The sequence below is a fragment of the Pteropus medius genome, unplaced genomic scaffold, assembly GCF_902729225.1.
Source record: "Pteropus medius unplaced genomic scaffold, Ma_sr-lr_union100, whole genome shotgun sequence".
NCBI classification, from domain to species: domain Eukaryota; kingdom Metazoa; phylum Chordata; class Mammalia; order Chiroptera; family Pteropodidae; genus Pteropus; species Pteropus medius.
The window spans coordinates 18,312,124-18,325,317 of NW_024354502.1; the positions used below are offsets into that span (position 1 = coordinate 18,312,124).

Genomic DNA, 13,194 nt, shown 5'->3' on the forward strand with positions numbered 1-13,194 from the left:
CAAAAATGTATAACATATCATAATTTTTAACTTGAAAATAATTTAAAAAATAACATTAGGTAATTTTACTCTCTCTAATGAATAAGTGAACACTGGGACATTTTGAACTTATTTGAAAATTTTACTCTCCAAACTTATGGGCAATGTGTATTTTGCCAAGCATTTTTCTTTAACTGCTATACAGAGATTAAAATAAGTCTGGATTTACAGCATGCCTAAAATACTATAACCACATACGAAGTTCTGGTTCTACACAGTAATTGAAAAGAATATGTCATGCATGTACGCTAACCACAAAACTTTAATCTAAATATTTATAATTGCCGCTGGAAATAGAGTGAATCTTTTTATCAAGTTTTTCCTTATGACAGTCTCATAAGCATCTTTTTTATGAAGTTCTTTCTTTTTAGTAATAAGTATCTCTCACAATACAGAATTATAAAATTTTTATATTTATTAATTATAATAAACAGGTAAAATAGGGTAGAAAAGGAAGCTCCTCTATCAGTGAAATAACTTTCTTAGTTATTTGAAGTATTTTTACTTTCTTCTCATAATTTATTTCCTCTGCTGAAATTTTTAGTAGCCATTGCCAGCAGAAATTTATAGTATATTCTGTTCAGACCTGCTGTCCATTTCTATTTATTGTATCCTTGATATGATTCTAAACAATCTTTGTAATCATAACATAAATGTCCTACTAAGAAATCAATTCAATGGCTTAAGAATTCCCTTCAACTATACATTTAAATGTATACAGATATTGGGCAATGTGAGGATAACCAGAAATTTGATAAGGCTATGTAGATCTCAGAATTCAGGACAAGGAGAGAAAAGACCAAATTTCCCAAGTACTTAAGATATCAAGTTTTGCTGATGAAAGTAGAAGACAATACTCCATGTAACCAATCAACAGACTATTTTGCTCATAATTACATTCTCCGAAAATTCTCAGATAAATTATCTTTTAAAAGTATTTATTCTTACACAAATTTTAAAGTTCCATTACCCTTAAATGTAAGCCTGTTTGAATATATCAGATTATAAGATATTCATGAAATATAGAATATATGCCAACATATACACTGTGTGCTCATATATATCATTTATATAAGTATGAATATGTACAGTATGATGAATGTTGGACAAAGCTGAATGAAACTTGTATGACTAAATTTGAGTTACTAGATCAGAAAAAAGAAGGTAACGTGTGAGCAGATTTCCAAAGCATATTGATGTAATTTGCTATACAGATTTTTTCCAAATTCACACAGTATTTTGTTATACTTAGAGTGATATAAAAAAAGCTCTTTACCATTTAAGAAATAAATGAGAAGTATAATATGACTACTATTTACATGTAAGTTAGACTGATAATGGAAGGTGTTTTTTAAAGAAATTTTATCTAGCTTTACAAATAATAATTACTATAAGAATTACAATAATGTTATGCTTGTTTTGTTTTTAGACACGCGTTTGATCAGAGTTAAAAACAAAATTGAAATCATCCTGTTTCATGGTAAATTAAACAGCATCTCCGAAATTCCAAAATGACTAGCTGAAAATATAAAAATTCAATCTAACTCACTGTATATCATGTGGACTCTAAACCAATCAGTAGCATTAAATTTTGCATTTTAAAGAGCTGCTTTATTAAAACCATTTTAACTGTTTTCTATTTTCTAGCTTAATATCCCCTTAATCTAGTCATATTATAAAATATAGAAAAGTTTTCTACTTGAGCAACATTATTTATGCTTATTTAGCATTTCTTTTAATTAGCTCCACTCCTAGATACTTAAAAATCCATCATAGCTCTTCTTTTTGTATCCTTTAGGGCTTTATAGCTTTCTATATAAGAATTCCATATAACATCTTATTATTTTTCTTTTTATCTGAGGAAAATGAGGCAAAGAGCCTTTTTACTTAGTGTCTAACATACATGCATCTATCTCTATCTGTCCATCCATCCATCTATCCATCCATCCACCTACCCGCCCACCTATCTACCTATCTAATCATTAATAAGATATTTTAGAAATACAATATCTTGTCTGACTAATCTGTTTGTATTTATATCATTAAAGAATGTTATAAAACATATTGGCAGTTTTCTTACTAGGACACTATGAAGAAAATGATTTATTATTGTTTGGATCACTTGAAACTTTAAGTAACTCAAGATCATTATTCCCACAATAATTACTATTTCAGCTGCAAACAGGTGGCCCACCCAGTGGACTTGGCCCACTGATACACTTTCTTTGTCCAGAATGGTTGTTTACAAAGTGAATGTAAGAAGTAAGGGCTTTGGTCTCCTGAAACATCAGATCAGCAATATTGCCAGCATTCCTGTATGGCAATGAGGAGCTGAAGCTGAGCAGCAGTTTCCCCCTTAAAAATGAGCATGTGTTCTCCACTGGGCCACATTACCTAGTCCTTAAACCCGATTTTAATCACGTATATTATCTGCTTGGCACCTTTAGAATTTTGAGTTTGAGATGCCCAGACTAGTATTAGAACACTGTAACTGTAGGAATCACAGCAATTAAACTTAGTACGTCTGGAGAAAAGTTCATGAAAACTGTCTTTAGAATAAATTGCAGTTATCTTGGTTTTGTCACTTTCCTATTTCTGGTAAGGCATGGGAGTAAAATATGGTTAATAACAATTCTAGTTTGTTTCTAGTTGGTAAAAATCAGATACAATGAGCAATTGTTTCTATGTAGTGAGGAGGAACAATCAAAGATTTTGTTTTAATAAAGTTAAAAATTCCTAGTTTCCTCTCTGAACCATCTAAAAGATCATTAAGGCATTTTTTTTTACATGCGATTTTCATTATAAATATGCAAATACTGGAACTGGAGATATTTAATGACTCAGTAAATGTATCAAGCTTGCTATTGTCAATCTAGCACTAAAGAAACTTAATCCTTGACTTGAACAAAACACCTTCTTAGACAATTATTTCTGAAATAAAAATAAGGAGCAGCTGTTACTACTATGTATGCGCTTTATTTTACTAAAAGTTTAAGAATTTAATTATGAGTTAAAACTAATTAGATATGGGAGTTATGGATTACATAACCATTAAATAAAAATATAAACTCAATTCTGGGTGTATAGAAAATTAGAAATATGAAAGCATCAAATTAGAGGGAAATTAGGAAATGTGGACTCTTCTACTAAGCATGTGCTTGATTAGAATATGGTGAACATGTGCACACACATACACACACACGTACGCATGTAATGAACACATGACATAAATGGAACTCTAAAGCTGTGATCGCCTTCGATCTGAGCAACTTTGGTCCCAGCCAGTGTGTTATTAGAAGTACAGAAAAAGACAGAAAAGGTAGAAAATGGGCCACTTGTCAACAACATTTCTTTACACTGTGATTTAATTGTTTTTGTTTGAAGTGACTCCTTAAACAATAGGTAGAGTGAATTAAATTTTAATATGTACATGAAAAGTTAGCAAAAGTGATCAATATTCATGATATCTGTTGAATTATATAAACTATTTTTATGTATCCTCTCTATTAGTGACATTACTTGAAAGATAAATCTTATATTCCTTGGATAATATGTTTCCTCTCTTTGTCTGATTTGCTAATTCCTACCTGATTTTACAATTCTTTTCCTAGTCCCACCTGTCTGTTTTTTGAAGGACAAGATCAATCATTATAGTAATTTCTCTGATCCTAGAATCTCTTTGGTGCAGCCCCAAATTTTACATCATAATCCTATGCTTAAGCTCAGCAAGATAAAACATTTTATTTTACCAAAAGAATGGAAATGGAAAATTGAAGTAGGTCGCTAAGTTTAAAGCATGTCTCCCAAAATAAATTTTGGAAGTATTACAATAAAAGAATTCATTGTAAAGTTTGGGAAATGCTGGTTTAAACAAAATGTTATAATAGGACTTCTCAGAGTGCTGATGTATGCTCTAAATCTTGAACGAAGGACAGTATGTGTAGTAGTTCCCAAATTTATTGACATAAAACTATTATTTTCAAGCATCAGCTCATGGGATTAGTTTTCTGGAAATACAGTTGGAAAGCACTGATTTAAAGAGTTCACTTTTATATTTCTAAGTATTCATACGTTATATTCTTACCTCACTGACTGATTTTAGCTAGAAACCTTTTCAGATTCACATGGCAGGAAGATTTTAAAGAGACCGAACAGGAGCACCTAGGAGAGACTCAAGTGTAATACTTTAATTACTGTATTTTTTAGATTTTGAAAGTCTCATTTTTGGTTTGCACAGAGCTAAGAACAATTGTTTAACAAAGCTTCTCAGATACGTTCTTGAGCTATTAAATCAGAAAAAGACCTTTATTGGTTAGAGGCTATAGAAATCCTGAATTTTCTTCTGAGAATGTTTTCCTACCTTGTACAATGCTGAGTCACTTGTTTCTTCTTGCCTCAGCTTATTCATTTTGATGGCATTCTACAGTGAAGTAGGAGGAACACTGGACTTTGGTAATTTCTATCGCTACTTTGAAACTTAAATTATTTAATACTGGGCTTTAGATAACCTCTTATAACTTCGATTTTCCATATACCTGCACTTCAGTTAGTAGAGAGCTGTACATGATACAATTAAGTAGTTTATTAAAATGTTGTACTAAAGGAAAGTATTATTACTGAATCAACATATTATAATTACTTTTTACACTTTCGCTCTATATTGCCATCATTTATTTACTTCTCTATCTCCCCTGTAGACTCTTTGAAGGAAGAGACTAGGTCTTGTTAACCACAATTTCCCCTTTTTTAGCACAGGATCTGACATAAAAATGCTCCAAAGAAAATATGTTCAAAATATTTGCTGAATACATGAAGGTGATTTAAGGAATAAATTCCAAGACCATTAATGGTCAACCATATTAAACTATAAAAGAGACTTTACAAACATTTTTTAGAATCCCTACCATATTACTTTGTGAAATTATATTATAATGAAATCCTTTTGATATTTTGGAAATTATTTTTCTTGTACAAAATATAAGATGGACTTATCTTATTCTGAATTGTCATCTAGGAAAGTTACCACAAAATATGTAGTTCTAAAATGCTTTAAAAAACCTGAGAATTGTATAAATTTACTTTTCCTTTTCTTTATCAATATTATTTATCAAATGCTTATCATGTGCCAGGAATAGTGTTAAGAGCTTTAAGGATATAATCTCATTAAATTTTCATGACGATCCTGTGAGAAAGTTACTTTATTATCCCCAATATGTAAGTGAAAAAGGCAGTTTTTATTTGTCAAAGTTTATATTGTTAGAAACTAGCAAAACCAGGATTCAATCCAGTTCTGTCTGAATTCAGAGTTAATATTTAACCTCTATAAAATAAAGCTGGTTAATTTGTCCTGAAAATATGCAGTTGTTGTTAGACAACTTCAATATCAAGTTCTATATATTGTCTATTCAAAATTTTTTGAAAGTTTAAAAAGACTGATTTATAAATCTTATTTTTGCCATCCCCAAATGATAATAATTATTTTATATGTAAAAATGCTGTATGAATTCTAACAAGAGCAAACCATGTAAAAACAGATAACAGAGTCATTAAGCAGTACTTAAAGATTAGACAAATTTTTAGCAATCTAACATTCCCCAAAAGAATAATCTAAAATGAATTCTAAACTCCTATTGAAAGGTGCAAGAATGACTTCATTATACATCAAATCAGTAAACCAACCAATCAACCAACCAACCAATAAACTATATCTTTCCTAATTGCAATACATGTGGATCATAAAACAAATTCTTATGAACTAAACTCCACTGATTTCTGAAATAAATAGGTGGTTTATAGCCATTAGAAAAAATATGACCTCCTGGACTATTTAAAAATTTCTGTGAAAGGTGATTCAGATGAACATACTGGGTGTTGCACTATGTTAGAAGCACTGTTGGAAGCTCTTCACTGCTTTATGACAATCTCACTTATTTATATAGTTATACACAAACTTTTAGTGAGAGCCTACCATACATGAAGCATTGTAGATATTGGAAGGTAAGGTAATAAAAAATATAAAAATGATAGATACCTTACCCTCAAAAAACTAACTAATGGTCAACCATGGTGGATTAAACATATACTTAAACAACTATTCCACAGGGGAGAGAAAAGAGTACCACAGAGAAACTGTTATTATGAAAGAATATTAGGTAAATTGTGAAAAAAGAAAGGTATTGCTTGGATGAATTAAATCTGAGTTGGGTATTAAAAGATGGGTAGGTACTTTATTCATAAAGAGAAGGAAAGAAATCATACTTTAGACACAAAAATCAATGTGAGCATACATACAACAGAATAAAAGCAAGAGCCCGTAATGAGAAGGGCCAGCACGTGTGAAAAGCTGTAGTCAAAATAAGGCTAAACAGTCTATGACCATGCCACCCTGAACATGCCCAATCCTGTCTGATTTCGGAAGCTAAGCAGAGTCAGGCCTGGTTAGTACTTAGATGGGAGACCACCTAGGAAGACCAGGTGCTATAGGTGGGGGAAAAAAGAAAAAAAAAAAAGATAGGGTTAAACATTAAAACTGGAATTGTGTCATTAAGGTTCTAAAGATTTAGGCCAGGTGTGGATTTTTTTTTTTTTTTGATATTACTTCCCCAAGATTAATTCCCATTTCTCTACATGGAGAATCAGAATTTGAAAAATGAAGCCATACGACAATACCAAACTATACTGATATGCTGACATCTATCACAATAATAGTCATACATGAAAATTCTTTGACTTCCAACTGATCTTACTTTAATATAAAAGCTAAACTTCTATATGTTAAATTGTTCGTCATGAGCAATACTTGTAGTTCTATTAAGAGTCACTAGTCAGAATATTGCATTTAGTTTAGAATAATAGCTATAGATTAATTGTTCTTATTGACTTGTAAAAGTAAATATTGAATATGATGGAAACTACTGCAGTAGTTTTCTACTGTTATTATTTTGTATGGTAGCTTCATTCAATTTTAATTATTTCTCTATTTTCATACTAAATTTATTTTCATCTCTAACATACAACCAGTGGGGAAATGTTAGAAATAAATATAAAAAAGAGCATAAAAAAAATTTTACCCATTACATCAGGTATATAGAAACATTATTAGCCTATATATTGATCAGTGGTGGATAAGCCAGAAAACAAAAGTTTAATATATAAATGAATGCTAATGGACGTTTTAAATACCTATAACCATGAATTTCTATTTTATCCATAACAAAATTAATTCACCAGTAAAAATGAATCTGCGTAGGCATCTCTGAATAAGACTTTCTGTGTGGTAACAGGATAGAATTATGAGCCACCACAGAAACACAAATTAACAGAAATTGCTAATAATGATTACATTACAAAGTCAATTAGATTGAATAATTCTGTTCAATTTTATGTGATATGTGGGCATAAATTTTAATTAACATTGATCTCCAATTTCATATCAAAGAACATACATGTGGCATTGAAGTAGATATGAGTTTGCTGAAAAGATCACCCTGAAAATGTGGTGACACCAACAGTGAAGCGCATGTTCTGTTACAAACCTACACCCTTACTTCTCGTTCCTAACCCTTTTTACTTCAATGAAAAAATCTATATCTTGTCTCAACTAAAATCTGGTGCTCTGGTGCTTCCTTGAACACACTGCGTCTCCCTGAAGTCCTCTCTTGTAGCACTTATTCTTCATAGGTTGTAACTTTTCTGACTACTGGCTATTTTTTCTTGAATATGTCTCTTCTATTTTTATTAGAAAGTTTAAATTTCTTTACAGCTTACGACTTCTGGCTATGCCAAATATACCTCTTCTTTTTTTCCTAATATTTAATGACCTTGTGGTCACTATCTCATTTACTTTAGGGGCTGGTTTAGTTTTCTTTTCAATTCTCAATCTTAAAATAATCCTATGAGTCTTAGGTATCCATTAAAAAGACCTAACCAACTGCCTAAAAATTCCAAAATTTACATAAATCCAGTTACCTTCATATTTATTCTTTTCATCTACTCTACTCACTCCAATGCTCATGTCTTAGAATTTGTCAGCTAATGAAAACAGACCTGCCACAAAATCTTAAATTTTAATGCCACAGTCTAAGTAAAACCTCTTACACTTAAGCACCTCAAACTTGCTTTTTCACTACATCTTATAGTTTTCCAATTCTTGGATTTTCTCTGTATTCTCCTATTCTATCAGTTCCTGTCAGGACTTTTATTCCTTTTAATCTAGCATTGACATTTATACAAGCATCCTCAGTTTCTTCCCACTGGTATTCTTCCAACAACCCCACATTCATCAAAACTCCCACTCCTCAACAAATGCTACACAACCTGACTTCCCTGTTTCTACACTTGGATATGCTGAATGCTGCTAGAAAAGATCACACTGCTCTTACACATTGGTGTGTGTTGAAATTGCTGGTTTCCAACCTTCAGCTGGCTCTACAGAACTATTTATCAGCCCTTTAATTTGTCCTTGGTCAGTTACTCTTCCTATTTTCTTCGGTGATTATTCTAAATCTTTAAATCAAATCTCTAATTCAACTTCCAATCTCTTATATTCTTGCCTCTTATGTGTTTGAGGAAATTAAGGCCAGCAGGCAGTGACAACTTCCCAATTCCCTAACATCCTATCTATTTTCATATCTGTCTATCCTCTGGTTTGAGTCAATCCATCTGCTTATGCTACTCTGATCCCAATCCCTCCTCCATCTTCAGCTTCTTACTCTGGTAGCTGTGCCTTCAGGGTACTCTATTTTCAAATGTGCCTTTTCTTCAGACTACATACATGATCAAATCTCAAATCTCTCATTTTCAGTGATCTCATATGAACATTATGAAGTCACAAGCACATTCTACCATATATAGAAAATAATATGATAGAAAATCAAATTAAATCGTAAACTCCCTAATTTTTAATGAAAATAACTATTTAATTATAAACTGAGAACCTTCAACAAACATAGAGTTCACAGTTTTAGGCCAAAAATTATGGTTATGAGCAAAGGATAAATTTGGACTGTAAAAAAAAAAGAAAATGATCACATTTTCTTGAGAAAAAAGTCTGTATTTTATTTGTCTTTAGCACGCTGGTGATGTTAAAAATGTATGCAAAATTAAAAAAGAAAGAGATAAATAAACATTTTAGAGAAAGGTGGTTCTTAAGGAGTATTGGAATAGAAGAAAAGATGTTTGACAAACTAGACCCTACACAAAATATCATTAGCATTTAATCAATACTATTCTCATAATATTTACTGAAGAAGCAACAAAGATTATAGATTTTCCTCCTTTTCTTTTACAGAGACTTTCTTTGGATCATTTTAAAAGGTATAATTCACATATAAAAGTATATAATTCACAAATGAACTTCTTCAGAGAAACTGACTACTCATTTTTTATGCTATTATCATACTGAGCTTGGATTTATGGGTTATTATTTCTAAAGATAAGAATTTATCTCCATAAGAGATAACAGCTTAAATTATGAAAGTAGAAATGGGGTTAGGAGAAAATGGACGCAGTCCAGAGACAATTAACATTAAAATCAATAAGACTTGGAGACTAGAAGGAAGGAATTGTGCTCAGTGGAGAAAGATGAGTAAAGAGTGATGCCCGCGCTTCCGGTTTGTGCCAGTGTGAGGGGGACTGGTGCCACAGCACCGAAGAAGCCACAGGTTATCAGTCCCAGTTGTTTGTTTGGTAAGAGGTATGATGAATTTACTTTCACACGCTGAGTTTGATATGTCCTTGGGACAGACAAGAAGATGGACAGAATGGAATTGGATAGATCTGGTAGATGATTAGGAAAGAGATCTGGGCTGGAAATATAGATTTGGAAGTTTTCAACATATAGATGCTACTTGAAGTCATGGAACAGAATGCACCATCAGGATAGAACGTGTAGAGTGAAGAAAAGAGGGCCTAGATAGGATTCTGGAAAATATCGATATAGAAGGGGCATATAGAAAGCTCACAGAGAAGATAGAGGTGACCAGAGAGATGGACAGATAACTAAAGGAGAGTAAGATCACAAAAGTCAGAGAAAAAAGAAGAGAATGGTAATGGGGTCAAATTCTAAATAAAGTTTGCATGATAAAATATAAAAACTGTTACCTAGATTTAGCAGCATATATCACTGGAGGCAGTTTTAACAAAAAGTTACAGAATTCACAATTGTAATAAAATAGAAGTAGAAAAGTAAAGCCTCAAAAAGGAGGCAAAAGAGAAAATTTCAATTATATAATATGACTTTAATATAATGCATTGGAAATTGAATTAAATTATTATGGTTTTGGATCTGAACTTGAACTTCCCGATAGACTAAAGAGAAAAATACAGTGAGTCACATTGTTTCATTTTCAGCGAAGCAAATATATTCTTTAAGAGAGATAGACAATTTTAAAAGAAAGTCTTAAATAGACTACTTTAAAATGAATGAGTGGCAAAAGAGACATCCTCAAAAATACTTTTATATCTAATGAAAAATAATTCTATGTGGCTTTTAAGAATTTCTTTTTTAAGAATTTTCCATGAGCTATTTCTATTTAAAATTGTACTAGAGGTTTTAGCCAGGTCAATTAGGCAAAAAAAAAAAAAAAAAAAAAAAAAAAGTCATTTAGATTGGAAAGGAGAAAGTAAAACTATCTTTATTCACAGATGACACAATCTCCTTTATAGAATATCCTGAGGAATTAACAAAAAACTTTTAGAGCTAATAAATGAATACCACAAGCAATTGTATTTCTATACACAATCAATAAACAATCCAAAAATGAAATTAACAATTCAATTTATAATAGAATCAAAAATAAAATACAAAGAATGAATTTAATAAAAGAAGTGCAAGATGTATACTATGAAAACTAAAAAATGTTATTGAAAGATAAAGAAAAAAATAAATGGAGCATCTTGATTGAGTCCATGGATTGGAGGGCAACATTTTTAAGATGGCAATAATCCCCAAATTGATCTAATTAAACTCAATCCCTATCAAAATACCTGCTTCTTATTTTTTTTCAAAAACTGACAAGTTGGCCTTAAAATGCATTAGGAAATACAAGTTAACGCAAAAGAGAAGACGGATAGCATTATAACCACCTGCATTATAATCCCCTGGGATGTTTGTTTTAAAAATGTAAATTCCTGGGCTCCATCCCAAACTTACAGAATCACAAATCTAAGAGTGATGTTCAAGTATTTTTTAAAAGTTCCCTTTTTTATGCACAATCATAAAACAGAGAAGTTACTTGAGCTTATAAGATTTTCAGTGATATTAACTAGAAGATAGCCACAGTGATTAAAAAGGAAGAAAGAGAGAGAGAGAGAGAGAGGGAGAGGGAGAGGGAGAGAGAGAGAGAGATCAGAAAGGCAGGGCAGGGCAGGGCAGGGAAGGGAAGGAAGAAAGAAAGAAAGACCAGTAACATCAGTGGAAGAGCACAGCCCATCACGGTGCCCCCTGGGATGAGTTAGCACTGAAATTTCCAGAAAACCAAAAAGCATTCAACATGATCAATACTGGCCACCTAAATTTTGAAAACATCTGCTGAAGACTGAAACTTATGTTGAGATGTTTGTTCTACTGGTGGTTAGTCACAGAGTCAATTATCTTTGGATATCACAATAATAAAGGCAAATAAATTATCAGTATAACAAAAGATGCTTACTTTCCTGTTTTCTGTGTTTTACATCCATCTAAACTACGGAATCATCCATTCTCCTATTTCCAAGCAAAAAAGCCCAGACAGTAAAGTGGGTAGGTACACGTGAGAGTCAAGATGAGAATCTAGATATCTTAGATTCCTAATCCATAATTATTTTCATGAGATACACTGCATCCCTATAAAGGCATATAACAAAGGCATACATTTGCCGTATGCATCCAAGTTATATTACATAGTCATGAACATGTGGTTTCACATATTAACTCTGATCTAAAACTAATATGTTAGCAGCGACAAATATTTCTTTAACAATTATTATGTTTGCCCTTCTAAAGATTATAAGAACTTTTTGCTAAATAATTTAGATGGCTTAAGTCTCTTAAAAACAGGTAAATGAAAACTTGAACTGATGGCACCTTTTTTCCTTTAAAAAATTTCCTTATCTCAAGGACATTTTCTTCAAAAAGATAAATTACAGTTCCACGGAAATGTCTGAGAATTAAAATTTATAGAGAACAAGTTCCTTGAATTTTTTACATTCGTCTTAGGTCTCCAGAACAGAACCTGAAAGAATAAATGAGTCTAGTTTGAACACAAAGCTACCTACATTGTTGGTTTTGAAAATGCTACAATTCTCAGTATTTTTTTTTTTCTGTCTTCCATTGTAGATTTAAGATCTTCCCTTTTTGTGCCAAATTCTTTTGTCAAATCTCCTTGTGAATTTGTTTAGGTATCTTGATGACGTTTTTGGATATGGATCTACCCTTAAACATCCATCCACACATGCTCGGAAACTGCTTCACTCTCAGACTTAGAAGTTTAGAAATGTTGGATTTCATTTATATCCCCAATTCTTGGTACAGTGCCTGAGAAATTTATAAATAAATATTGGTTGAATGAATGATTTCTCCTTAGCTCTTAATACTTTCTTTCTGGACCAGCGTACCACATATATTTGGTATAGAATCAGCAAATGTAAACAAGACAAAAAATTAACTACACATGTACGCAGAGTGAGACAAATATTTTAAATGGCATATATAATTTCAGATTTCCTAGAGTTCACTATAATATCATCAATGATATATGGGCATTTTACTAGACCTATACATATGTTAAATATAAATAGCTAAATCTGAATCTATTATTATTGATTAACTTAGAAAAAAACCATTGCTGCAAATATTTCATGAACTTTTTTGAATTTACTTTTAGCTATTCATTTTCTACTTGTACATTTAGAAGAGGTACGTTAATTCTACTTATAACAGAAACAATACAATTTTGTACCATGAAATGAGATCCAATTACTGTAATGAAAATAGTAGCTGTAATAGATTTTGTTCCTTTTAGTCACTGTTAATTTTAAGTACTAACATTACTATAAAGACTTAAACTCTGAAGTCATAAATTTTTTTCATTTATAAAAACTTGGATTACAAGTGAGAGGCATAAAACATCATTTCCAAGAATGTATAAGCATGTAAGTTGTGTTTAGCATTTAAAC

The 13,194-nt window shown here is 31.4% G+C and overlaps 1 protein-coding gene and 1 pseudogene across 22 annotated transcripts in view; one reads left to right on the forward strand and one right to left on the reverse strand.

The window, feature by feature from the left end:
* RIMS2 (regulating synaptic membrane exocytosis 2) overlaps nt 1-13,194 on the reverse strand; it is a 548,506-nt gene that overhangs the window by 106,161 nt on the left and 429,151 nt on the right. The gene's annotated exons all lie outside the window — the stretch shown is intronic.
* LOC120595853 (uncharacterized) lies at nt 6,407-6,525 on the forward strand (annotated as a pseudogene).